Below are 27017 nucleotides of genomic sequence, written 5' to 3'. Positions count from 1 at the left end.
CTCGAGGGGGATGCAGGGGAGGGGGCGAGGTGGAGGGAGGGGGGATTAAACTCGGACCCCGGGCTGTTGAGGCTTCTCCTTGGGGGGAGGGGTCTGTTGTGTTGCAAAGGGTTTCCTTTTCCTAGAATCTGTGTTGGGGGGGCCGCAGCTTTCAGACCCTCTCGGAGGCGCGTAACTCTTGGTGGTGGGTGGCGCTGGGTTAACTTGGGGCCGGTGTTGCTCGGGGTCTGTGGGGGGTTTGGAGGGGAAAGTTTGCTCCTCCGTTATTTCTGCTCTGCTCGGTTGTTCCTCTCCTCCTTCCCGGGAGAGCCACCATTAATCACCCAGGGGTTTACAGACCTTGCAAGACTGGGCTGGAGGTGCTTGTGGCCCCAAGCTTTGTGCGGAAGAACACAAATCCAGAGTTCTAGTTTCGGGATGGGAGGGGGGAGTGGGAGAGATACTCTGCAAGATGAGAAGAAAAGAGTAAGCTCCCCTACTCTGCAACCCCCCCGACTCTTCTTCTTTGGAAGGGGATGTAAAATGTTTGATAGGGTGCCAGGTTGAATTACCCTCCTCTCGTCCTCCAGCCTCCCCCCTCCCTTTTTTGTCCCTGAACAAAGCTCATGGAAACGATATTTGCCGGTCAGTTTCTCTGTTGACTACTTTACGGTGAATTACAAATAATTTGCCACGGCTTTGGAATCTAAAGAAGAAATCATAATTACCGTCTCTTGTAAGCACGTTGTCCTGTGTGTATGTGTGTATTTTTGGTTTTCGAATCTGTTGCTGGTGCAGAGATGACTTCTCGCTGTTTACAGCTTGTCTTTTAATGTGTGTCTGTGCACGCTTTAGTGTTTTCATTCACTTTATTTTTAGTATTCCACCAATAGCATTTTGAATGCCAGAGCTTTTACTCTGGGAATTTGTATTTCTCCCAGAGTTAATGAAATGAGAAAAAATAGTGGTGGGGAGAGAGGAAAGAGTAGGCATGTGTCCAGACAAACTGCTCAGTGCCACAGGCTTTTAGGTTTTGCAGCGCTTAAGCTATTTAAAACATGTATACCGGAGGTTTCTCATCCATTTCTAAGGTGGTGTAATAATAATCATTTCTCTCACTTAATACACTATTTATTTGCAAACTTTGAAAGTGAAGTTCCCAAGGAAAATCTATCAGGGGAACTTTGGAAAGATTCCTGCTGTACTAATTCTAGATTGGTTTAGTTTTCAAATATGTTTGAGAAAAAACAAAAATGGGATCATAATGTTTGGGATTTTTTTTTTTTTGAGTGAAGAAATTTTCAAAATGATCTCTGCCCTGGTTTCTAGTGTGGAATGAGTAGTGGGAATTATCCTGCTCCTCAAAATGGTGGCTGTGGTGGGAGGTGCTTTTGTTGCACAGGTTAAGTGATAATGCCATCTTTGCTACGATTAGATAATAGATTATGTTCGGGAATCCGCTCTCTGATTAATGCCCATCAGGTTGGAGTAATATCTAGGTTACATGTGTAACACTTCATTCTACTGAGGAAATGTTAGATGAATACTTGTAACCTTGTTCATAATAAGTAAGTAAAACAGTGATTTTTGCTTGAAAGTATATCCAAGGAAAATATAGAGCATGTATCAGTTGTCTAGCTAGACCTGTGGTTTTCTTATATTAGCTGACGTCAGATTTTAAGGGGTGGAGAGCCAAGTTGACACAATGTAAATGAAGAAAAATGTCTATAGTTAAATAAATTAATGTGATACTGCGAAGTGTGGCTAATTGAGATTGTTATTGTATTCTTACGTGTCCTGGAGTACAATATAGCCATCTGAAATACATCCTAGACTGGAAGTAATATATTATAACACTATAATTGCTGCACATGATCCTTAAGGCTTAGTAAGTAAACATTTTCAAGAATTATCCATGTTTGTCTTCACTGAAACATGATGCCTTTTAATTGCTTATTCACTGTACTTGTATTTTTCGTGTTTTCTGTGCTTTTTGTCAGAGTTGGTTAGAAACAAATCATTTAAAAGTTTCTAAAACTTTAAAAGTTTTAGCCAAATTTCTTTATAACACTTAGAGTGCCATAATAGAGGAAAGCAGCCTTAGTTTCTTGTACTTAGCATATTGCCTCATTTAACTATATTCTTATGCTTATGGGAAGAAGAGTTGGCATTTGAATCCAGGGAACTTCTTCCTTCCTTTTGGGAGATGCTTGATTTCCTTCTTTTGGTGGGGGGAGAGAAAGGTGGACAAAATAAGCTCCAGTACACCTGTTTATATACATATATATTTGAGCTAAAGTTAAACATGATGCTCTTTGAGGAAGCTCTGGAGACAAGATAATATTATGAAACATTTTTTGTTTTGGGGAAAGACCTTGTTCTTTGACCAGAGGGTTGGACACCATGGCATTCAACACCAGGAAGTGATATTCTCTGAGACTGGGGGCTAGCAGGGGGGTGGGAGGGTGCTTTGGTGAAGGAAGACCTCAAAACCCTGGTGTATGTGGTGCTACTCAAGGTCAAAGATCCTTTCCTTCTTATATTAAACACATTTTGCAATATTTCACATTTAAGAGCCGATAGATAATCCCATTAATCTGGTAAATGGCCAGGCTAATAAAATTTAAGACATATAATATATGCCCATATATGATGAGAAAATCTTTTTTTAGCTTCTTGCTGACTCACAGCATGCCTTAAAGTCTGTTATATTCCCTTTAATTCTATACACATACCCTTCTGTTGACCAGAATGACTATTCAAATATATACACAAGATTATAAAGAAAAAAAAGAAAAATGAGTGTGCAAATTAAATAAACTTACACACCATGGTGTAGTAAATTATTGTGCATAGATCTCTACTTTCACAAATTAACTCCAACTGCAAATGATGTGTATTAATGCTGTTATTGTGATACATATAATCCAGATTTGGTGAATTTATTGTTTGCCTTTATTTTCTTTAAGTCACTGTAGTCCATTATATATTCTTTGGGGTCAGCTTTTTATTGGGGAAAACAGGTATAGTAGGGTAGAAGTAGCAAAATAAGTGATGAATTTTATTCAGTAAGAATTTATTGAGTACCCATTATTTGCCCAGTGGGGTGCCAGGCACTCTAGAAGATATAAGAGAAGCATTATGATGAGTTCCATGCCCTCAAGGACCTACTAATATTTAGTTCTTAGTATTTGTATAATTGTTTATTCATTCAGAGCTCTTGAAATTATTTGAATGCTCCTACAAAGCAAAATAGTCATACATTATTATTCTAGTTTGAAGATTAGAAACTAAAGTAAAGAGGTTAAATGATTTGCCCTCAGGATACATAACTAGTTATTAGTGGAATTGGGCTTGGGATATAAGTTTCCTAAACCCTACCATGTGGCCACATTGTTCACCAAAGTACTAAGTAAGAAGAAAAAGTAATGTTTCTAATACTGTGGTTTAGTTTAAATATGAAAGGGTTTTGGGGGTGTGTGTGGAAGTGGATACATGAGGAAGGAGTGGAATAAAGCTCAAAAACTCAAGTAAAATGTGCTCACAGCTAAAGATAGGGAACCCCAGGCCAGGACTCTGGTCTCCAGATACTTTGTCCCTGCTCAGTTGCTGCATGCTAGGTACTAGATGATGTGAAGGTCCCACCTACCTCTTTTCTATAGGTTTATGACTTAGCCATTGAATACTGAATAGCTTGGCTTCCATTTAAAACCCAGCACTGTGGGAGCCAGGAGATTTACCAGGGTTTGAGTTTCTGACCATTTATTTCTTCTCTCTGGCTTTAAGTTGCCTTCTCCGCAAAGTTATATAGCTCAGTTTGTATGGTTACGGTGAGATGTGCTACAGGCTAGCTTTATTGAACTCCACTTGGTAACATTAGGATTGATTATTTTAAAGATTAGTCCGTTTCTCTGAATTCATGTAATGTCAGTTAAGATTGGGACTAAGGTAGTCCAAAAGACTATCCAACAGGATGTGATAATTCTCTGTAAAGGAAAAGCCCTTGAACAGGATGTGAATTACTGAGGAGGGGGAATCCCTTATGCAGTGTGAAATCTTGAAAGGGGAGAATGTTCTCCAGTGATGTAACTCCCTCCAAAAGGGAATTCCCCTCCCCCTTCCTTTTGATAGTAAAATCTTTAAAGAGGAGAGTCTTTAACCAACCAGTGTGAAGCTTCCAAGGGGCCCATATTTACAATGATAAAAGGGGTGATGCCCTACCCTTTCACCTCTGGAGGCCCACATTTGCATCTGGCTTACTTCACAGCTGAGGTTAAATTTGGTTTTACTTAATTTTCTGGAAAGCAGTCTGTGAGAGCTGAAAATACAACTTGCTTGCATTTTAAAACAACTCTCCTTCTATTTATGGGGCTCTGAGTTGGACCTCCTGGGTATATTATTATTCTTAAAGTGGAAAGTATTGTAAAAGTATTTGGAGTATGAAGTTGGGTGTTTTTCGTTAAAAAAAAAAGGGGGGTGTGAAGGACAAGAATGCATAATCTCATTTGTTTGCAGATCTTGATAGTGTAATTAAATTCACCTCTGAAGTAGTTTGGTTTAATGAAGGGGAAATAAACCTTATATAGCATTTACTAATACCAAGGGCTTTACAATGATTATTTCATTTGATCCTTACCGGCAGGCACTCTTCTAGGTTAGTTACTCATTATTACTGCTGAGGAACTGAGACACATGCCAAGGAAGCAACTGAATCTGGATTTGAACTCAAGTTTTCCTGACTTCAGACCCAGTGCTACATTCTATTCATTATTTCATGACTTAGTCTTCACTATCAGGTGATATAGCTCCTCTTTGGATCTCATTTTCCCTAGCTGCAAAATGAAAGAGTTGGAGGACTACTTAGATTCTGACAAGGCTCCTTAGTGTGTATTTTCAAGGGCAAGTCTTTTGCTTTAGGAATTACTAACTTTTGCCAAGTACAAATTAGCTTTTCTCCCTCTAGTGCATACAGGTTAGTTTTTTTGTGTAATCTGAAGAAAGCCAGTTTGAAGCAAGCAGGATTTTGTCTCCAGAAGGGAAAAATATTCCTTGTTTCCCAACACTTGTAAAAGTATTTTGGGTTTTGTTCTGATGGTGTGAGATATTCTCAATTTTTCTGTGCTTTTTTTATTTCCTAGTATTTGTGTTCCTTTCATTCTTGCTTTTACTATAGGTATGTTAATAGACTCAGGTAAAGTTTAGGTCTTTTGACCTGTAGTTTGTTCTTTCCTGGGATGCTAGAATTTTGAATAGCCTAGTTCTCCTTTCTACCTTGCCTTTATGGAGATGCACCTCTTACTCAAATACCTGGATTCTTTTTTCAGGAAGTAGGAAAGAAACCTTTTGCTTTCCCACTTAAGGTAGAGTTTGGCCCCCCAAAATGGACTTGGCACTAGATGACTTTGACATAGAAGATGGACCAAGTAATAGTTAGGAAGTAAATTGTTTGGGGATGTCTTTAAGTCTGCCTGTATGGTAGAGGAAGGGGGGTTTAGGTGCCCCCCCCCAGTGATACAGTGGAGGGTGGGTTTGTTTTTTCCTCCTAAAGACACACTTTACCTGGGATTGAAGGAAGATGATGAAGCCTCTTCCAGATGTCTTATCTTTAGTTGTACATGTCAGAAATCTGTTCCCCCTTTCCCCCAAAGTTAAATCAGGAAAAGCCTTAAGAGGAGCAGTAATGGTAGAAGGTCGGGGTGATGGTGAAGGAGATGCAAAGCTGGCTGGCTGACTGACTCAGATTAAAAAGTGCATCCATCAGGCTAGGCTTGGTGTATTGTTATGGGAAAAGAGGGGTGGAACAGCAGCTCCCATGCTGGCTTTAGCAGTTGCCATTGCCTGACAAGATCTGGGCTCCTTTTTACAAATGTCTTAAGCATTGCATAGCAGTGGACTGTGGAGTGGTTTAGTTATGACCAGGTCAAAAGTTCAGAGGAACATAAGTGTGAGGGCTCATGTGTATTGGGGAACATTTTTGGCAAGGACTACATAGTAACAAGGGGGATTTAGGGTTTCAGAGATGTCAAATTCACACATACATTTCCATAATTGAAGCAATTTACATATTTCCAAGTGTTAGGATTTAAAATATACTACTTTTCCCACTAACCCTTTATACTGTTGATGCTTCAGTGTAATAAATTTCTCTTTAATCTGTACTTAAGGGAAAGTTGGCAAAATCCTTTGGGGGGGTTCAAAGGTTTTTATTTTCATGTTGATTCAGAAGGAAAAAGTTAGGCTGGAATGTCAATCTTTAACTTAATAATAAAGCTTTGTGAAGTGCTTACCATCTAGATTCACCAAAAGTGTCAGGTTCAAGATTCATTTTTTAATCTTTTAGTTTTTATTTCTACAGTGACAGTGCCTTATGTTCCTTATCTCCTTTTTCCTAGAACCTAAAATGAATGATATTTACTACATTTGGGGTCTCTTGTCTTCCTGGCTCCAGCCTTCTTTCTCTATATTGTATTGTTGGGCTTATCTTGTGGAGTGAGAAGAGATAGAAGGAAAAAGACATTGGCTGACCTGTGCACAGAACCTGGAATGAGTAAAGGTAGAAAATACCTCACCCTATTTGTTAAGTCACCAAGTGACTGTCAATATAAAAAAAATCTATATGAGACCAATTATTTTGGGAGCTGATATTTGAGTGCAGGGAGTGCGGTGTATATCTCTGGTCACACCTACTGTTGCTCATTTGTGTTTCTTGAGATAACCATTTGAACTATTTGTTTAAAGCTTATTACCCTTTCCTAGTTTTTAGTGGTTAAAATCTCTTGAAGGTGAGATGAAAATCCTTGGAGATGGTTTGAATTGGATTGACCATCTCCCTTTAAACCTGCCCCCCCCCCCAAAAAAAACAACCTAATGCTTGCTATTCTGTGTCCTTTTGTAATTTTCTAGTTCTAAGAACATCAGAGAATATATTTGGAACTATATAATCAGACTTTAAAGGACTGTGTTTCACAAGTAAGGTCACCGAATGGTGACTATGTTTTCTAATTCTAAAATTGAGACACTTGGTTTGACAAAAGATACTCACAAAGTCTTGTTAAAATTATTCTTTATTTTTTTGAAATTACGACTGACTCAGGATGCATGGTGGGAGGATTGACTAATATCCCTATATTGTTATCATGCCTTTCCCCTAGAATCAAATGTATGAATGACTGTTGCATGGCTCTTTTGCTTTCTGGGTCATCTTTTGCATAGCTTTCCTACCCCCTCTAGTAGTTTTTCAGTCAGAGGATAACCACAGGCAAACAGTTTCCTGACTTTGGGACTCAGTATCCTCATATAAGATGAAGGGGCTGCCCTGGAACCTTCTGTGACTTATTTTTAAAAAAATAAAAGCTGGAGAAGAGATGGAGGAGCAGAATTTAAAAATCAATGCTGTAACTGTATCCTAGGCTTAAATTGGCAAGAATTTTGTTGAACCTTTGAGTCCCTCCCCCCCAGTGATGGCTGCTGTGAATGAGAACAATACTGCCTAGAAACTCTTCCTTACAGTAGAGAATCCTGTTAAACAATCTCATTGACTGCAAAGTATATTCTTTCACTAGGTTCGTTCCTTTTAATGGGTGCCCCTTTCCTGGGTCTTCATTGTTTCAGTAACAATGGCTCTAGAGGACAATTGGTTTGCCTGACAGAAATCGTGTTAAATTAACAGATCTATTCCCTTGGCAAATTCCCCCCTCCCCCTTATTGTATCCTTTCTCCCTGAAAGATTGTTGTAGTGATTCTTTTAGATAGGGGGACAATTCTGTAATTTGTGTTCTGGAGTTCTTTGTTTGAAGGCATACAGTTTTTGTAATGAGAAAAGGTAGTTTTAAAAAAATTCCACCTGTTGCTGTAGTTAAAGGAATTTCAATTTGGTCTATCCTACAACATTTGGTCTGCTGCAGAATTGATTTTTCAATCCCTTTTCATTTTTGCCTCTCTTAATGCTTTTCTCTTCCTTCCTTTCTTTATGCATTGAAGCCAGTCATTGAGATACTCCCTCCTGTGCAAAAACCTCTAAGCATCAACAAAATTCCTAATTCCCAGATCCTAAAGAGCACTTGGTCAGACAGCTATGTACTTTTTAATCATTTTCAGTGTTGATCAATAGTTGGAATAACTGATCTTGATATGAAATTTCAAGAATGAAATAGGGAGGAAAAAATAAAAGAAACTTATCACAAAATGTAATCAGTCATCCTCTCCCTACTATCCCATTCTGATCCTAAACATTTTTGGTCTTGTGATAGAGAATGGCTTTGGGGATAAAGAGAAGACCAAATGACTGAAGTGATTTGGGGTAGAAGGGAATAAGCATTTAAATAGCTCCTCCTGGATGTGCTAAGCACTTTACAAATATTATCTCATTTGTTTCTTATAGCAATCCAGTTAGGCAAGTGCTCGTTTTGTCTTCATTTTATATTTTTGCAAACAAGCAGACAGAAGTTAAGTGACTTTCCCAGGGTCCCACAGCTAGTGTAAAGAATATTAGCATTGTGACCTAAACTATATTAATTATTTGGTCGCCATGGATATCCCAAATAAAAAAATACCCAAGTCAGCTGGAAATTTATGGTGATTTAATTAATATAGTGGAAAGAAATTTAAGAATAAGGGAGAAGGAAAAGGGTGTAGGATTTCTCCTGCCTGGCTTGTGCTGGGCGGAAAGATTAGGGGATCTAGAAAGTAAGGGTTTGGAGTGTGAAGGAGGAAGGAATCAACCTGAACTCCAAGAGGTCTCAGCCAAGATGCCTGAACCTGAATTAGCTCAAGGGCAAACTCACCGCCAAAACCCAGACAAATAGCTGCCACCACGCCAAGATGTCAGGCAGAGACGCCTCTCTGTTCCCGAAGAGAGGAACTGATGTGCCCTATATAGACGGTTTTAAGTCACTTTCCTGCTTCTCATCTGTACCAATGATAGCTTAGCTTGACTTAGGACAGCCCAGGGGTCTGTCCACTTGTTTCAGCACATGTCTGTTGAAGGCCATTTTATCAGATACTTAATCCTTGAGTATGGTACAGACATTGCTGACCTTGTTAAACTAAGTAGTGGGGAGCAATATAGAGTTACCAAGACTTGATTCTATTAGATCAAGTATCTCCATTGTTACTAATCAGGAAATAGCTAAATCAGATCTTCTAAAGTATGGTCTGAGTAGGGTCGAGTAGTTTTAAAATTCACACTAGTAAGTGATTGAGGGTGAGATTTGAATTCAGATCCAGCTGACTCTAAGCCCTGCACTCCTATTATACTACCTAGCTGTTGCCTTAGAAGCACATATATAATGTGTCAACAGTGTTTTATGAACATTAAAATACTATATAAAAACACTGTGCTACCTGTTATTGTTATTTTTTTTCCTGGATTTTACTACCACCTTTGACCCCTGACACTTAACTGATGTTACTGTTGTCCCTTAACCTCAGTTTCCTCCGGAAAGTGGGGATAATGCCAGCTATTTACAAGGACTTTGTATAATAGTTTGTATATATCAGTGTCAGTAATTATTATTATTACAAAGTCAGGTTGATGTATTTAGTTTTCAAGAGGTTTTAAATTTAATTACAGAATAATATAATAATAGCTGAAAGTTATATAGCACTTACTATATGCCAGGGGCTGTGCTAAGAGCTCATTTGATCCTCACAATAACCTAGGAGATAGGTGCTATTATTATCTCCATTTCACAAATGAGAAAACTAAGGCAGAGGTTGAGTGACTTCCTCAGGATCACACAGCTAGTTAAGTGTCTGAGTCCAGGTTTTAACTTAAGTCTTCCTGACTCCAGGACAACATTCTATCCACTACACTACCTAATAGGAAGAGTAACAATAGTTTACATTTATATACATCTCAGTCAAAAATAAACTTAATTACATATATTGATCTCATTTTATCTTTGAAACCCTGTGAGGTAGTAGTATATGCATTAGCCCTTTTTTTCCTGTGTAGAAGCTGCGGCCCAATGAAATGAGAGCTAGCTACTACTGTAAAAACAAGAACATGGGCCAAATTTTAACAGATAACATCGTATGGGGAAAAGCAATAATAACTCACATTTATATGCCATCTTAATGTATACAAAGTGTTTTATATACATTATCCAATTTAATTCTCACAATGACCCTGTGTGGGTGGGCCCTTTTATAATTCTGATTTTACATTTGAGGAAATGGAAGGTCAAGAAGTTTCTAGATGATTTACTGGGCTTCCAGTTAAGTTTTTAATGATAGGATTCGAATTCTTCCTGAATCTGGACAATGTTCAATATTTTATCAATAGCCAACCTGCCACCTCACAATGTAAATCCTAATGTGGATGAATCAACAGTGCCAAGACAGCCAAAAAATTAATGGAAACCTGAGATTGTAATAAGAGGTCTATTTCTTAGGGTTTGGGTGTATGCAATGATGATAAAAAAAATGGGAAAATGACACAGCCATTCAACTTCTTTATACATACAAAAACCAAAAAAGAAAGAACAAAGCTGAATAATAAATTTAAAGCCAAGATAAGTAGAGGAATACTAAGACATTACCCAAATGTCCTTAATAAATGCAAGTCATCAAGCTTAGAAAAATTTATCTCCTGCCATGCTGTGATCTTTTGAAAGATTGTGGGGGAAAGTCTCCTAGTACTATAGAAGGGCAAATTTTGATCTGATTTTCAAAAACAAGGGTCCACAAACTAGGTCAGGAAACTACTTTAATTTTTGGCAAAATTCTAGAAAAGCTTAATAAAGAAATGGTTAGCGAGCATTAGAGAAGGAAGAGGTCATCCCAGAGTCAGCTTGGTCTTTTCCAAGACCCAGTCTTGACAGGCTAATTTCATTTTTCTTTTTTGATGGGTTTCCAGAGAAGTAAAGCAAAAGAATTATATCAATATAATTTACTTAGATTTCAGCAAAGCAAAACCTTTTACAAATAAGGTGGAGATGTGACTAGATAATATAGTTTTAATAGATTCCTATATGAATTCTCTAGTGGAAGAGTAGAATTAGAAAGTAACACTATTAACTTGGAAGGAGGTATACAGTAATGTGCCACAAGGACCTATAGTTGGCATTGTGCTGTTGAACATTTTTATTAGTGGCTTGTCTAAAAGGATAGACGGCATGTTTAGTAAACTTTGAGTTGACACAAAACATGAGAATGTATATATATATATGGAGGGAAAGAGGATGATGATGGGGTAATAACACATTGGTTGAAGATCAGAATCCCCAAGTTTCTGGATAGGCTTATGTTGAATTTAAGAGACAAAAAATGCTCTGCAGCCATTATCCAGACTCCAGCTTTTACTTTCTAAGAAGGAACCCTGCCTCAGGGTCCATATGTTCTTGACTGGCCAGGATTCTTCATATCTAGCCCAGACTCATACCAATACTACCGCCAATAATTCCACCCCCTTTTACCTTCTACCTATAAATGAGTCGATTTATTGCCCTATAGCTTACTCACTTTCTTGCTAACTTCCTAGTCCTTGGTATGTCCTGTTCCCTTAATTAGAATGTATTTGAATGGTTCTATTAGAATGCTGCTTAACAGCAGAGAATGTATTAATATTTGTATTTGCATCCCCAAGACCTTATTAGCACTGCACCTGACATATATAACTCAACTAAATACTTTTTCATTCATTCTTTCTGCTTAAAAAAATCAGCTTCACAAGTGCAAAATGGAAGCCAGGGTTCATGAAATTATCCCAAGTTACTACTGTCAGCCCATATATTAAATATTTACCAAGCTTAATTTCTTTCTTTTTTAAGATAAAATATCTCTCAATAGAAGTTCTCTAATACATTATTTCCAGATGCCAATAATTTATCTTACATTGGCACATTGCTACTCTATATTACTTTTCACTGTGGCTGTCCAGCCTTTTCTTTTCATAAGTAAACCACCTATGCCACCACCTCCTCTTATTAGAGAATTTCTCATAGCATCCTAGATTTAAGACTGGAAGGCCATCCAATCTTACCTCTCTCATTTTAGAGACAAGGAACTTAGCTCAGGTTATAGCTTGATAAGGGTCTGAGGCTGGATTTGAGATTTGAATCTAGGTATGGGTTTCTGAGTTTACTGGGCCATGTTACATTCTCTTTATATTGAGACCATCAGAGATGCTTTTCCTTTCCAGTTCTATACTTCAGATAATCTTAGCATTATCCTTCCACCCTCTTGCTTTCCCATTGATTATTTAGTCTAATAGGATGAAGTGATTTTTCTTTCTGCCAACACACTCACTCCTCTTTTTTATGTGCCTTCCATATGGACCTTTTCTGGCTCTTCCTATAGCTTCCTCATTTCACTTTACCTTTTGATCTTTCCTTTTCTGCTAGCTCTTTGTCACCAGCAAACAGGTCTCTCCCATCCACAACCTATCATACCTTCAGGATATCATCCTCTAACTCTTCCCCATTATAGTCAGACTCCTAGAGAAAAAAAATGTGTCTCTGTTTACATTGCTGCACTTTCTTACCCTCTCACTTATCATTCCATAGCAATCTGATTTCTGCCCTGCTAATTGGCCAAAATTCTGAGGTTGCCAGGAATCTCTTAATTGTTAAAGCCAAATAACCCTTTCTTAGTTCTTGATTTCTCTGTAGCATGTGACACTGCTGTCTGGATTTTCTTCTTGTTTACTTATCAGTGTTAGCTTCCTACTTGTCTGGTTTGCAAGTTCATTATCTTTGAGCCACTCCTAGCCCCTGAGCCCTAAGCCATCTCCTCTTTTTCAGTTATCTCATTAGCTCCCAGAGTTTCAACTATCATCTGTTCAGATGACCTTCATATCTACATATCACACCAATATCTCTTCTGACCTCAAGCTGCCTGTTAAACATCACTTCTTTCTTGTCTCCTAGGCATTTCAAACCCCAAACAGAACTAAGTATTTCCCTACGATAGAAAGGCCTAACCTTTCTATTGGGGGTACTTCTCATCCCTTGTCAACTCTTAACTCATTTAATTTTCATTCATTCAATTATTCCCATACTCCTATCAGTTCTAAGTCCCACCTATTCTCTTCCTCTCTCAAATCAGGTTCTTTTCTTTTTTTTTACACAATAGCACATCACTACTATTGCAGTATTCTCCAAATTCATTCTCTTTTGCCTTCATTCCTTTCCTTTTCCAGGCCATTCTTTGGACAGTTGTGAAACATGTTTCCAAAGCACAGGTTACAATTACTCTATTCGACAAGTTTTAGTTAATACTTATTTCTTTTCAAAAAAAAAATAAAAGACTGTTTGGCATTTGGAGCTCTTCTTAACCTGTCTTCAGTGTCTCCAGGCAGATCTTACATCATTCTCACATTCTCTTCTGTACTCCCATCACACTTGTAGACTTACTCTTCTTTGTATACTTTAGTCCCAACCCCTCTGCACAAAGTGACCCCCATTCATTGAGTTCTCTACACCTTGAACCTGCTCCCCAGCTTCGTTTAAGGTTTAATTTAGGGACCATATTAGGGATTCAATTTAGGGACCATTGTTTCCTGATTCCTTTGGTTGACATTTCTCCCATTTTCCATACTAGCTATTTATTTTGGGTTTCTGTGACTTATATTTATTAAATAATTACAATGTTCTAATAAAAATGAACAGTTCCTGCTCTCAAAATTCTTACATACTATCAAGGGAGACTACATCTTTTTTTAAATTAATTTACTTTTATTTTAAAATATTTTCCCATGTTTCCATGATTCATTTTCTTTCCTTCCCCTCCTCCCAGAGCCTATGAGCAATTCCACTGGGTTGTACAAATGTTATCAGTTGATACCTATTTCTATGTTATTTATTTTTGCTATAGAGCAATTTTTAAAGTCTAGACTCCCAAATCACTCATAAATATGTTTTTCTTTTGCATTTCTACAAGGGAGACTACATCTACATAGTTAAGCATATCCGAAATTAATCAAGGTAATTATGGGGGAGAGGAACAACTTGGGATCAACAGATGCTTCTTGCAGAAGTTGGCATTTCATCCAAGTCCTGAAAGAAGCCAGAATTTCCAAAACGTGAAGGGGTGGGAGATGAGGGTCGGTGTCAATCCAGGAATGGAGCGGGGTCAGCTAGGTATTTCAGTAGAATGAGAGCTAGGCCCAGAGCCAAGGGAATTCCTGGGTTCAAATCTAACCTCAAATACTTGCTAGCTGTGTGACCCTGGGCAAGTCACTTAACCCCATTACCTAGCCCTTATCACTCTTTTGCCTTGGAACCAATACCCAGTATGGATTCTAAGACAGAAGATAAGGGTTTAAATTTTTTTTTAATCCAGGTATGGAATTCAGACAAATGGGGATTTTAGATAGATAGAATATTGTGTACAAGGTATAAGGTTACTAGTTTTTCTGGACAATAGTTTGTGGAAAGGGAAGCCTTTGCATATATCCACACATATGCATAGATATGCTGGAGCCAGGTGGTAAGGGCACAACTAGAGTTTAGGATTCTTGGGCCTAGGGCAGCTAGGTGGCACAGTGGATAGAATACTGGACCTTGAATTCCAGAAGATTCACTTTCCTGAGTTCAAGTCTGGTCACAGATACTTTCACTAGCTGTGTGACCCTGAGCCTTAAGCTCGTTTATCTCAGTTTCCTCAGTTGTAAAATGAGCTGAAAGAAATGACAAACTACCTTAGGATCTTTACCAAGAAAACCCCAAGTGGAGTCACAGAGAGTTGGACATGACTCAACAACAACAAAGAATTTAGGGCAGAGATTAGAACAAAGCTAGATGTGAGTCTTCATATAGATGATGAGAAGTGACATGAAAGTGTAAAGCAGGGGTTTTTAACCTTGCAGCAGTGAACTTATTTGTTTTGTTTTGTTTTTAATTTTGATAACTTCAGAATAATTGGTTTAAAAACTTAAATATATTTTATTTTTTATGTATTTAAAATTTAATTTTATTTTTTAAACCCATACCTTCTAGAATACTGTGTATTGGTTCCAAGGCAGAAGAGTGGTGAGGGTTAGGCAGTTGGGGTTATGTGACTTGCACAGGGTCACATAGCTAGGAAGTGTCTGAGGTCACATTTGAACCCAGGACCTCCCATCTCTAGACCTGAGAATCTCAATCCACTGAGCCACACAGCTGCCCCCTAAAAAAAGTTAAACTGAAGTAAAGATGGCTACCATCCAGAAAGTTTTTTAAGATAGGTATTTTAGAGTCATCAAAGTGGAGGTGACCGATGGTTGAGACTAAAGACCTGGGTGAGCCTCTTGAGGGCACCAATGAAAAGAACAGCATAATGGAAGTCAGGACAATTGGATTCAGCTCTTACCACTAGCTGAATATAAGTGGGCAGAAACTTCTCAGGATCTCTGTATATATAATCTCCAAAGCTTCCATCTCTAAAATTCAATAATATGTCCAAGGACAAGTTCAGCAATATGACCAGGCGCGAATGAGCACTGAGACAAGTCTCTTAGATTTGGTGATTAGGAAGGACATTCGTATCCTTGGCGTCCATCAGTAAACATTTATTAAAGGTCTTCAATGTTCCAGACACTGTGCTAAGGGCACTATAGATACATAGAAAGTTAAAAGGCAGACCCTGCCCTCACAGGATCACAGTCTAATGAGGGAGACAACATGCACACTTGACTCTGTACAGACAAGAAACTGGAGATACTCAATAGAGAGAAGGCACTAGCATTATTGGAGGTTTAGGAAACACTTATATAAGATGAGATTCTAGCTGAGACTTGAGAAAACCAGGAAGTAGAGACAATATTCTAGGCATGGAGAACAGCCAGGGAAAATATCTAGATTCCAGACTCTGAAGATTGAGTGTATTGTTCAAGGAACATCAAGGAGCCATGTCTTTGGATTGCAGAAAGTTTTGGTAGAATGGTTCGGTTAGGTAAAATTTGAAATATCTCTACAGACTACTCATAATAATTACTAACATTTATACAATTATTCTCTCTCTCTCTTATTTAACCCTTGCCATCTGTCTTAGAATCAATACTAAGGATGTGTTCCCAGGCAGAAGAGAGGTAAGGACTAGACAGTTAAGGGTGACTTACTTGCCCAGGGTCACACATCTAAGAAGTGTCTGCGGCCAGATTTAAAATCCAGAATCTCTCATCTCCAGGCCTGGCTTTCTATCCACCGAGCCACCTACCTAGCCCCTATTATTATCCCTATTTTACAGGAATCTGAGGCAAGCAGAGATATAAGTAACTTTTCCAGGATCAGATCACACAGCTAGTAAGAGTTGGAGGCCATATTTGAATTCAGGTTTTCTAACTACAGTTTTGGTACCATCTAGCTGCTCTATGTATTCCTTTTTTTTTTAACTTCAGTAATGTTTTATTTTTTTTTCCTTACCTGTAAAAATAATTTTTGTCATTCATTTTCTAACATTTTGAGTTCTATACTTTCTCCTTCCCCTCCCCACTCCCTGAAATGGTAAACAATTTGATATTGTTTATACTTGTGATATTCATCATGTTGCAGTAGAAGACATTTAAAAAATTAAGAAAATAAAGTGGAAAATGATATGCTTCTATTTGTATTTAGACTTCATCAATTCTTTCTCTATAGCATTTTTCATTATGAGTCCTTTGGGATTGTCTTAGATTGTTGTATTACTGTAAATAGCTAGGTGATTCATAATTGTTCATCCTATAGTATTGCTATTACTGTGCATAATGTTCTCCTGATTTTGTTCACTTCACTCTACATCAGTTCATGTAAGTCTTTACAGGTTTGTTTTGAAATCCTTATCATTCTTGGGGGGGTATTTTATTTTATTGATTAATTTAGAGCATTTTTCTAGGATTACAAAAATCATGTTCCTTCCATTCCCTCATCTACCCTCCCATATCCAAAGCACAATTCCACTGGGTTTTACATGTCTTTGGTCAATACTTATTTCCATATTATTGATATTTGCACTAGGGTGATCCTTTAGGGTTTATAACCCCAATCATATCCCCATTGAAACTTGTGATGAAGTAGTTGTTTTTCTTCTGTGTTTCTGTTCCCACACATTTCCCTCTAAATGTGGTTAGCTTTCGTTCTCATAAGTCCTTCAGAAATGTCCTGGCTCATTGCATTGCTGCTAGTAGAGAAGTACATTACATTCAAGTGTACCACAGTGTATCAGTCTCTGTGTACAATGTTCTCCTGCTTCTGCTCCTTTCACTCTGCATCAATTCCTGGAGGTCATTCCAGTTCACATTGAATTCCTCCAATTCATCATTCCTTTCAGCACAATTGTATTCAATAACCAACAGATACCACAATTTGTTTCCCCAATCAAAGGGCATTTCCTCATTTTCCAATTTTTTGCCACTACAAAGAGTGCAACTATGAATATTCTTGTACAAGTCTTTTATCTGCTTTTTTTTTTTTTATCTGGGGTATAAACCCAGGAGTGCTATGGCTGGATCAAAGGGCAGACAGTCTTTTAGCACCCTTTGGGTGCCCTCCAGAATGGTTGGGTCAATTCACAACTCCACCAGCAGTGAATTAATGTCCCAATTTTGCCACATCTCCTCCAATGTTTATTACTTTCCATTGCTGTCATGTTAGCCAATCTGCTAGGTGTGAGGTGATACCTCAGAGTTGTTTTGATTTGCATTTCTCTGATTATAAGAGATTTAGAACAATTTTTCATGTGCTTATTAATAGTTTTGATTTCTTTAACTGAAAATTGCCTATTCATGCCCCTTGCCCATTTATCAATTGGGGAATGGCTTGATTTTTTTGTACAATTGATTTAGCTCTATAAATTTGAGTAATTAGACCTTTGTCAGAGGTTTTCGTAATGAAGATTTTTCCCCCCAATTTGTTGCTTTCCTTCTAATTTTAGTTGCATTGGTTTTGTTTGTACAAAAACTTCAATTTAATGTAATCAAATAATTTTTTACATTTTTAAATTTTTCTAACTCTTGCTTGATCTTAAAATCTTTCCTTTCCCAAAGATCTGACAAGTATACTATTTTGTATTCACCTAATTTACTTATAGTTTATTCTTTATATTCAAGTCATTCACCCATTCTGAGTTTATCTTGGTGTAGGGTGTTAGATGTTGATCTAAACCTAATCTCTTCCATACTGTCTTCCAATTTTCCTAGCAGTTTTTGTTAAATAATGGATTTTTGTCCCAAAAGCTAGGATCTTTGGGTTTATCATAGACTGTCTTGCTGAGGTCACTTACCCCAAGTCTATTCTTCTGATCCTCCCTTCTGTCTCTTAACCAGTGCCATATTGTTTTGATGACCACTGCTTTATAGTATAGTTTGAGGTCTGGTACTGCTAGGCCACCTTCCTTCACATTTTTTTTCAATATTTCCCATGATATTCTTGATTTTTTTATTTTTTGTTCTTCCAAATGAACTTTGTTATAGTTTTTTCTAATTCAGTAAAAAAAGTTTCTTGATAGTTTCATGGGTATGGCACTAAATAAGTAAATTAGTTTGGGTGGGATTGTCATTTTTATTATGTTAGCTCATCCTACCCATGAGCAATTAATGGTTTTCCAATTATTTAGATATAGTTGGTGTTCAAATAGTTCCTGTGTTTGTCTTGGCAGATAGATTCCTAAATATTTTATATTGTCTAGGGGGGTTTTAAATGGAATTTCTCTTTCTAACTCTTGCTGCTGAGATGTGTTGGAAATATATAGAAATGCTGATGACTTATGTGGGTTTATTTTGTATCCTGTTACTTTGCTAAAGTTGTTGATTATTTCAACTAGCTTTTTGGTTGATTCTCTAGGATTCTTTAAGTAGACCTCATCTTCAAAGAGTGATAGCTTGGTCTCCTCATTACCTATTTTAATAAGTTCAATTTCTTTTTATTCTGTAATAATTACTGCTAGTGTTTCTAGTACAATGTTAAATAATAGAGGTGATAATGGGCATCCTTTTTTCACTCCTGATCTTATTGGGAAGGTTTCTAGTTTATCCCCATTGCAGATGATACTTGCTGGTGGTTTTATATATATGTGCTGTTTATTATTCTTAGGAAAGGCCCTTCTATCCTTATTCTTAATAGCATAAAGTTGGTGAAGTATTCGAATTCCTGGCACTTCCAGGAGCTGCTCCTTTCTCCCTCTTCCCAGAGCCTGAGGATGTTTTTGCATATCTTGCCTCTGTCTAGCTACCCCAAACCAGCACTTCCTCCCTCTGCTCTCTGGGGTAAAAGGTAGGGGGTACTCACAGGCAGCTTGAAGCTGCAGTTTCAACATGAGAATTTGAAAACCTTCACCAATGCTGTTATAACACAATAGTATTTCATTACAATTATATAGCACAGCTTATTTAGCTATTTCCCAATTGACGGTACTCCTTCAATTTCCAATTCTTTGCCACTACAAAAAGAGCCACTATTAATATTTTTGAATAAATAAGTCCTTTTCCTTTTTTAAAAAATCTCTTTGGGGTACAGACCTAGTAGTTTTATTGCTGAATCAAAGGATATGTACAATTTTATAGACCTTTTGGGCATAGTTTCAAATTGCTCTCAGAATGGTCCCAATTTTCCTACATCCCCTCCAACATTTCTCATTTATCTTTTCTGTCATAATAGCCTATGTCATAGGTATGAGGTGATAACTCAGTTTGCCCCATGTATTCTTGAAGAAAATATGCTGGTGAAGGAGAGGCATCTCGGGGGAAAAATTTTTGTTTGTTTTCAGGTAAGATTCCTATTCTCTGCCTGAAAATAAGTATCATTACCAACTATATCCAATATTTAATATATTTTAAGTTCTTTATCCCCAAGAATCTTGATTTATTCCATCTTTAGTGTTATAAAGTCACTTTGTTTTCATAATAGTTAGCAAATATGGCATAACTTTGTCACCAGAGCAGTTGTGTCTATGTTGCAGGGGTTTTGTATTTTAAAGATTATATAGATACCTATATTTCATTATAATTGGCTTTCCTCGTAATCTTGTGTATTTTGTTTTGTGCATTTAAAAACATGACAAGAAGAGTTTTATAGGCTTTACCACACTGTCAAAGGGTCCATGAGAAATGAAATAAAAGAGTAAGTGCTGCCTTATAAGGGTATACTGTAAGGATACATAATGCTATAATAATACAATATAATAAAGTAACAATACTGTACGGATACAGTAGTTCCTAGATAAGTAAATAGATGGTATACACCCATTAAGCAATTGGAGTGAGAAGGTAACACTGACTTGAGCATCAAGAAAGGCCTCTTCCTATGACTCTTTAGCAAGCCTTGAAGGAAGATAGAGCAGATAATGTGGTGGGCCTTGGATTAGGAAGACTTGAGTTCTTCATCACTCTTACTAGCTCTATGACCTTGGGCAAGTCACTTAACTTCTGTTTGCCTTAGTTACACTCAGAAAGGAAATGGCAAACATTTCAGGATCTTTGTCAAGAAAACCCATGGATAGTTAGTTAGTCCATGTTGTCCCAGAGAGTCAGACATGACTGAATGACTGAACAGCAAGAACAGTTTTTAATTGAAAGATTTTATTATATTAATTTGGAATATTTTTCCATGGTTACCTGATTAATGCCCCCCCCCATGTGCAGTTCCACTAGGTTTTACTTGTGTCATTGATCAACCTATATCCATATTATTAATAATCACACTAGGGTGATCAATTAAAGTCTACATCCCCAATCATATCTCTATCACCCTATGTGATCAAGCAGTTGTTTTCCTTCTGTGTTTCTGCTCCCACAGTTCTTTCTCTGGATGTGTGGATAGCATCTTTCTCATAAGTCCCTCAGAATTGTCCTGGATCATTGCATTGCTGCCAGTAGAGAAGACCATTACATAAGATTGTGCCACAGTATATCCATTTCTGTGTATAATGTTCTCCTGGTTCTGCTCCTTTCACTGCATCAAAAGAACAGTTTGTAAAAGGAAAAGAGCATTTCAGGCATGGGAGTGGGAGGTGGGGTCAGCCTGTGCAAATGCATGGAGGTGGGATATGGACTTTTGGGTAGAGGGAGCATGGCAGTAATGTAGACTATGTATGGGGAAGTAAAGTATCAGAAGGTCTGGAAAGATAGACAGGTTGTGTTTTTGGAGGGAATGGAAAGCTATTTCAGATTCTTGAGCCTTTAGCTGAGTATGTGGGGGGGGGGGGGGGGAGAACAAGATAATTTGGTGCTTCTATCTCTCCACCTACTGAAGTTAATGAAAATGGCTGTGAAAGAGATACCAGAATTACCAGAAGAATGAATGCTATCTTGCACTGTTATTTAGGAGCCTGTGGGAAGCTAGATGTGGCTATTCTTTGGACACCAGGATTCATAATAACAAAAGATCCTGAAAATCTTTGTCTTTGTTTCTTCCCTTATTAGAACTGTTCTTACTGAAGTTCCTCTCTAGGGGAGCTTCAGCACACTTGGAGGATTAGTTTCCTATTCTTAAACTGCAAGAATAGCCATGTAATTATCATCTCTTTGCAGGCTAGCCAACTCTGAGCTATCATGAGGACAGTATTTTGGGAAATGATATGGCATCTTTTTGCCTTTAGAACTCTTCTGCATAGTATTCCAGTCCCCTTGAAGGGTTTTTTTGCCCTAACTTTTAGCCTTTCCCTTAGTGTCTGGCTTTGTGATCTAAGGGTAGTGAGATTCCAAACTTTGTTCTTATATCTGTTATTAATAGAAAGGATGTAATTTCCTCAAAATGACAGAATCTAGAATGGGAATGTCTTAAAAATGAATAAGCTGTTTGAACTGTTAGATTAACCTAATGTGATTAACCTAAGTGATAAGCAAGAGGAGGGAGAAGTAGTTTTCAAGATGCCCTTTTGTTGGTAAATGAGACAGGCCCTTTTTAAAGTTTTTCTTTGATTTTTGAATTTTGATGGTAAAGATTCATTTTGGGGAGAAGGAATTTAATCAAAGAAGTTTATTGTGATTAACTTTCAGAAATTGAAGGTAAATGATAGGGAAGTGTTTGCATTTTGAATACTTATCTTGATGCATATGATTGCTAAATGCATTTTTAAATGTTTATGGGACTTCCATAAGAAAAGATTGTTGTTAAGATGGTAAAACATCTTTGGAATAGCTGACATTTCAACACCTATAAAGCTACTTGCTGATACAGTGCTTAATGGAGCTTCCTTTGGGTTATCTGGTGGAGTTGAATAGGCTAAAGCTAATGGGGGAGTTTTTGCTTCATTCTGCTTTGGAAAGGATTAAAAAGCTTGAAGTTGCTTTCTCTACTTTTTTTTGGGAGGGGTTATTGAAAGGATATTTCCTGGGGCAGCTGCAAGAGTGGCCTGGATTAAATTTCTGTTAGGCAGGGGGGGATCCCAATAAGATTCAAAGAGGCAAGGAAGAGAGTAGGTTGTGAAATGACTATTCCTTGGCTAAGTGGTCTTCTAAGTGAGATTCTTTAGGTTCAAGCTTGAATAATAATAGATTATTTATTGCACATGTTCTCTTTTATCTGGTGAAATTGCATATCTGAAAATGGCCTTCTCTAATATGGGAAGAAAATACCAGGCCCCATAAAATAATTGTTCAATATAAAATAAATTAATTGTTTAATAAATTATTAAAATGTTAACCAATTGAATGAATGGTGACCACAATTGCTATGTTCATTGGTGTTGGTTAGACGAACAATTCCAACACCACAATTCTGTGGTTCAGGGTATTTTTCTCTTTGAATTCTTAAAATATTTTGATAACTCAGTGAAACGAAAAATTTACCAAATGCAATGACTTGTTCACAGGAATTTGCAATGCTCTGGTTGGATTTGGAGATTTGGAGAATAAATTTGGAAGATAATAAATTTGGAAATATAGTTGTTAGAGTTGAGCACTGTGTCCTTTTTGGTGGCTGATACTCTTCTCAGCTGATGGCCCATTTGTGTACAGGTATTGATGACTTCTCTGGAGATTGCCCTTGGGACCAGCTACTAGTGCATTCCTCATTTTCCTTCTGGTAATTGAGACTATCTGTATATTTATCTTTTGTTACTGTGGGCAATTGATAATGCTCTGGTATTCAGGACATCTCACTTGCCATTGATAGTGATTTTCAATTGGTAAAAGTTTTGGTGGAAGGGTTTGGGGTGGGAGTGGGAGGAATATAATGGAGGGAAGAATTTATGTGTAGTAAATTTGGAGCATTATAATAAAACTGTTTAAAACAAGGAAGACCTTGGTTCAAGGTAGTATTTATCAAGGTTGAAACCTCTACTGACTTTACCAAATAGGATTTTTAAAAATTGTGTACATTAATGTGTTTGTCTGACTATAAACTGTATTGCTTTGGGGAAGAGGCAAAAGTGTTGAAAGTAAAAAGGATGTAGGGCCTGATTATCTTGAAAAGAAGAATGTAAACCAACCTGTCAAAAGAACTAAAAAGGCAAACAAATCCTAATTGATTATTTTTAATTTCTTATTTATTTCATATAAGAGTATTGTCATTAAATATCTAGCATCCATATACAGGAACGATCATTAATTTTTTATTTTTCTAGCTCTAAATCTGTTTTGTCTGTAAACATTCTAGCTAAAGAGAGAGGAGGTGGTAATAAATGTTACATTGTTTGTTAGGGGATCAGAGAAGTGATCATGTAAACCAGACTGGAACAGAACTTGAATAGGCTACGGTAGTATTGTAACAAGAGTACTGTGTAGAATTTGTACTAAGAATATTTATGTTGAAGGCTACGTTATTTTTTTTCCCTTTTAAACATTATTTTATTTGGTCATTTTCAAACATTATTCATTAGAAACAAAGATCATTTTCTGTTTCTCCCCCCTCCCCCCACCCCTCCCAATGGCAATGCATGATTCCTCTGGGTATCACATGTGTACTCAGTCTGAACTCTTTTCCATGTTGTTGGTATTTTCATTAAGGTGTTCATTTAGAGTCTCTACTCAGTCATATCCCCTTCACCCCATAGTCAAGCTGTTGCCTTTCCTCAGTGTTTTAACTCCCACTGTTTTTACTCCCACTGTTTGTCCTCTGTTTGTGGGTAGTGTTTTTTTCTCATTGATCCCTGCGGATTGTTTAGGGACATTGCATTGGAAGGCTACATTATTTTTATGTAACTATAACTAGATGTATAATTTGTTCAATTTCAGTTGTGTCTGACTCTTCATGACTCCAATTAGGTTTTCTGGGCAAGCATACTGCAGTGGTTTGCCATTTCTTTCTCTCCAACTCATTTTACTAATGAGGTAACTGGAGTAAACAAGCTTAAGTGACTTACCCAAGGTCACACTGTGTCTGACTCTTGATTCAAACTCGAACACGGGAAGATGAGCCTCTCGCCAAGTCTAGCACTCCATACATTGTGCCACCTAGCTGCTACATATATATAATAACTTCAATCAAATGAGGCAATATTTACAAAGCACTTAACATAGTGCCTGGCACATAGTAAGCACTTCATAAATGATTATTCCTTTCCTTCCTGCTCCCTGTCCCCTTTGTAATGAGGGCATATTAGGATCAAATTTCAGAGTTGGAAGGAACCATAGAAGTAATTTAGTTTAATCCCTTGATTTTATAGATGAGGAAAGATGATTCCCAAAGATCCTCAAGGCCATTCATAGATAGGTAGTAATCTAGGATTTGAAAATCAACCCAATGTAATCTACACTATACTAGTATCTCTTAATCTAAAATATTATATTTTTAACATCCTATTTTTATATTTTCATTTATTTGTGACATATGACACTTAAAATTTTATTTTATTATTATTATTTTTATTTTTTTAAACCCTTACCTTCTGTCTTGAAATCAATACTATGTTGATTCCAACAATAAAATAAGGCAGAAGAGTGGTAAGGGCCAAGCAATGGGGGTTAATTAACTTGCCCAGGGTCACACAGCTGGGAAGTGTCTGAGGTCAGATTTGAACCTAGGACCTCTGGTCTCTAGGCCTGGCTCTCAATCCACTGAGCTACCCAGCTGCCCCCAATTATATCATTTTTGATTTATACTATATTTAAACCAAATCAATCACCTTCAGGTTGACCTTCATCACTTATTCTGAATTAGTAAAGTTACTGGTGAACTTTGGCACAGACTAAGCTTGTACTTAATGTAGCATTAAAAAAAGAAAAAGCTTTGTTGATGCTTTTTTTTTTCATTATAGTAATTTCTAGATAATCCACTCCACCCAGTGAGCCATCTTCCCTTATAACAAAGAAAAAGTTTGGCAAAGGCAGCTGACCCATCAGAATGAGTCTACAACATAATTATTCTGTAACCATAGCCCACTACCTCTCCTAGGAAAGAGATACATTTCCTTATCTTTTCTCCAAAGCCAGGCTTGATTATTCCAATTACACAGGATCACAGTCATTTCCATATAGGTGATCAAGAAATGTTGGCAAGTTATTGTTCCTGAACCAAATCATTTGAGAAATACCAGTTATCCTTTGCTTCCTTCTTAAACTGGCAGTGAGTTCTCCTTCCCCTAAATTCTCTTAATGTTTTATTTGGTATTTTAGTTATTTTGTGTACATATCCTGTTTTCCATAATAATTGATTAACTGAGGATATGGATTCTTTTTCAGTTTCAGGCACAATTCATTGCATAGCTCAACTGTTCTAAAAAGCCTATTTTAATTGTATTTACATATATATATATAGATACCTGCAACTCTTTATTTTCAACTTAAAAAAAATACTCTTCACAAATCCACTCCAAACACTATCTTTCCTATAGATGGGAAACCCAGTTCCTCCTACCTAGGAATATTTGTGTTAATAGGAGCTTCTCCCCTCATTTTTAGTGCCTATCTTAAAGGGAGAACAATGGATGAAAGTCTGTATTGATCTTTATAAAAGTAAACATATGTTTAAAGGAAGAGAGCCTAAAAAGTGTTATCTAAAGTACTTATAGTGGGTAACTAAGCATTCATGGAAAGAATAGGAAATGAAGAGTAAATTAACAAATATCAAATAAAGGAAATCAGAGCCCTGCCACTGGTTTTTGATAGTATAAGATTCTCACCTTTTTCTTTTTTTTCCCCCCTCCCTTCCTATCTTGCCTTTCCATGATGCTGTGTGTGGAAATGTCCCAGTTCTTGCAGCTGTGCTCATTGTAATGGGTCATTTCATTTTGAAATCCTTGTTTAAAAGGGAGCCACACTGTCTGTCTGTGACAGATGCCACCTACTTATTTTCTCCCAGGCTGGAAACAGCCGTATGTGACATGGGAGTGAAAGAAAAGAAGGGGGAAGTAAAGGGTAGGGGCAACCCCCCCCCCCAAAATGGGACTTGGACTAATAAAATGCTTAATCTGGTCAAATGGCTTTGCTTTTTGTTTCTTCTGTTAGAGACAGCTATAGTAGCCTGTCTTTGCAGAACCCTAGTGCTATTACCCAAGGAGCATCTTGCTTTCAAGGTCATTGTAGTTGGGGTCTTGGTCAAGACCACAGACTATTGGTTTAGGAGGCATTTCCTCCATGACCTTCTAAATCCTATCGGGGAAGATTTGGCAGCTGAGCAAATCGTGTCAAAGAGGGCATCTGTGATGGGCATGCATGTAACTAGAGTTTCCTGTCTATCAGGGAGTAAGGACTTTTTGCTTTTTAATGGAAAAGGGGTGAAATATGAAAGAGATTCATTTCCCTCCCTCAGAATTCTGAGTGGGCCCCAGGAAATCCTGCCAGCTTTTTCTTCCAATTGAAGGGCTGTCTCCTGATTGGAATGACAGCTTTGAACTGGAAGACATTATTTCATTAGTGCACTAATCAGCTACAGAGATTACCCAATTGGCTACTTAATAATTAAATGAAGTTGCTTGTAATTCTTTGAGCATACACAGAACTAATTGAATTAACCCTTTACTGCCCTGTGTACCCAAGGTGCATTTATTTGAAATGGAGAGGGCTATAAAAACTCAGAATTTGGGATTTGGATGGCATTGGAAAAGAATGTGGCCTTAGAAATAGTTCTTGAGCTATTGAGATATCTTTTTGTAAAGGCATTATTGACGCCAAGAGAAGAGAGTATAATTTTCTGAACTTAAACCCTTTGACAGGATCTAATATACTCAAATATCTATGAAAATGCCTTTGGAATTCATGCTGT

The 27017-nt window shown here is 37.4% G+C and overlaps 1 protein-coding gene across 2 annotated transcripts in view; it reads left to right on the top strand.

Moving 5' to 3' along the window:
* The window catches only part of LOC100021731 (chromatin remodeling regulator CECR2), a 148617-nt gene that overhangs the window by 1101 nt on the left and 120499 nt on the right, over nucleotides 1–27017 (top strand). The window lies entirely within an intron of this gene.

The sequence above is a fragment of the Monodelphis domestica genome, chromosome 5 (assembly GCF_027887165.1).
Source record: "Monodelphis domestica isolate mMonDom1 chromosome 5, mMonDom1.pri, whole genome shotgun sequence".
NCBI lineage: Eukaryota > Metazoa > Chordata > Mammalia > Didelphimorphia > Didelphidae > Monodelphis > Monodelphis domestica.
The sequence above is the reverse complement of the archived record's forward strand: the minus strand, read 5'-3'. Positions and strand labels throughout refer to the sequence as shown.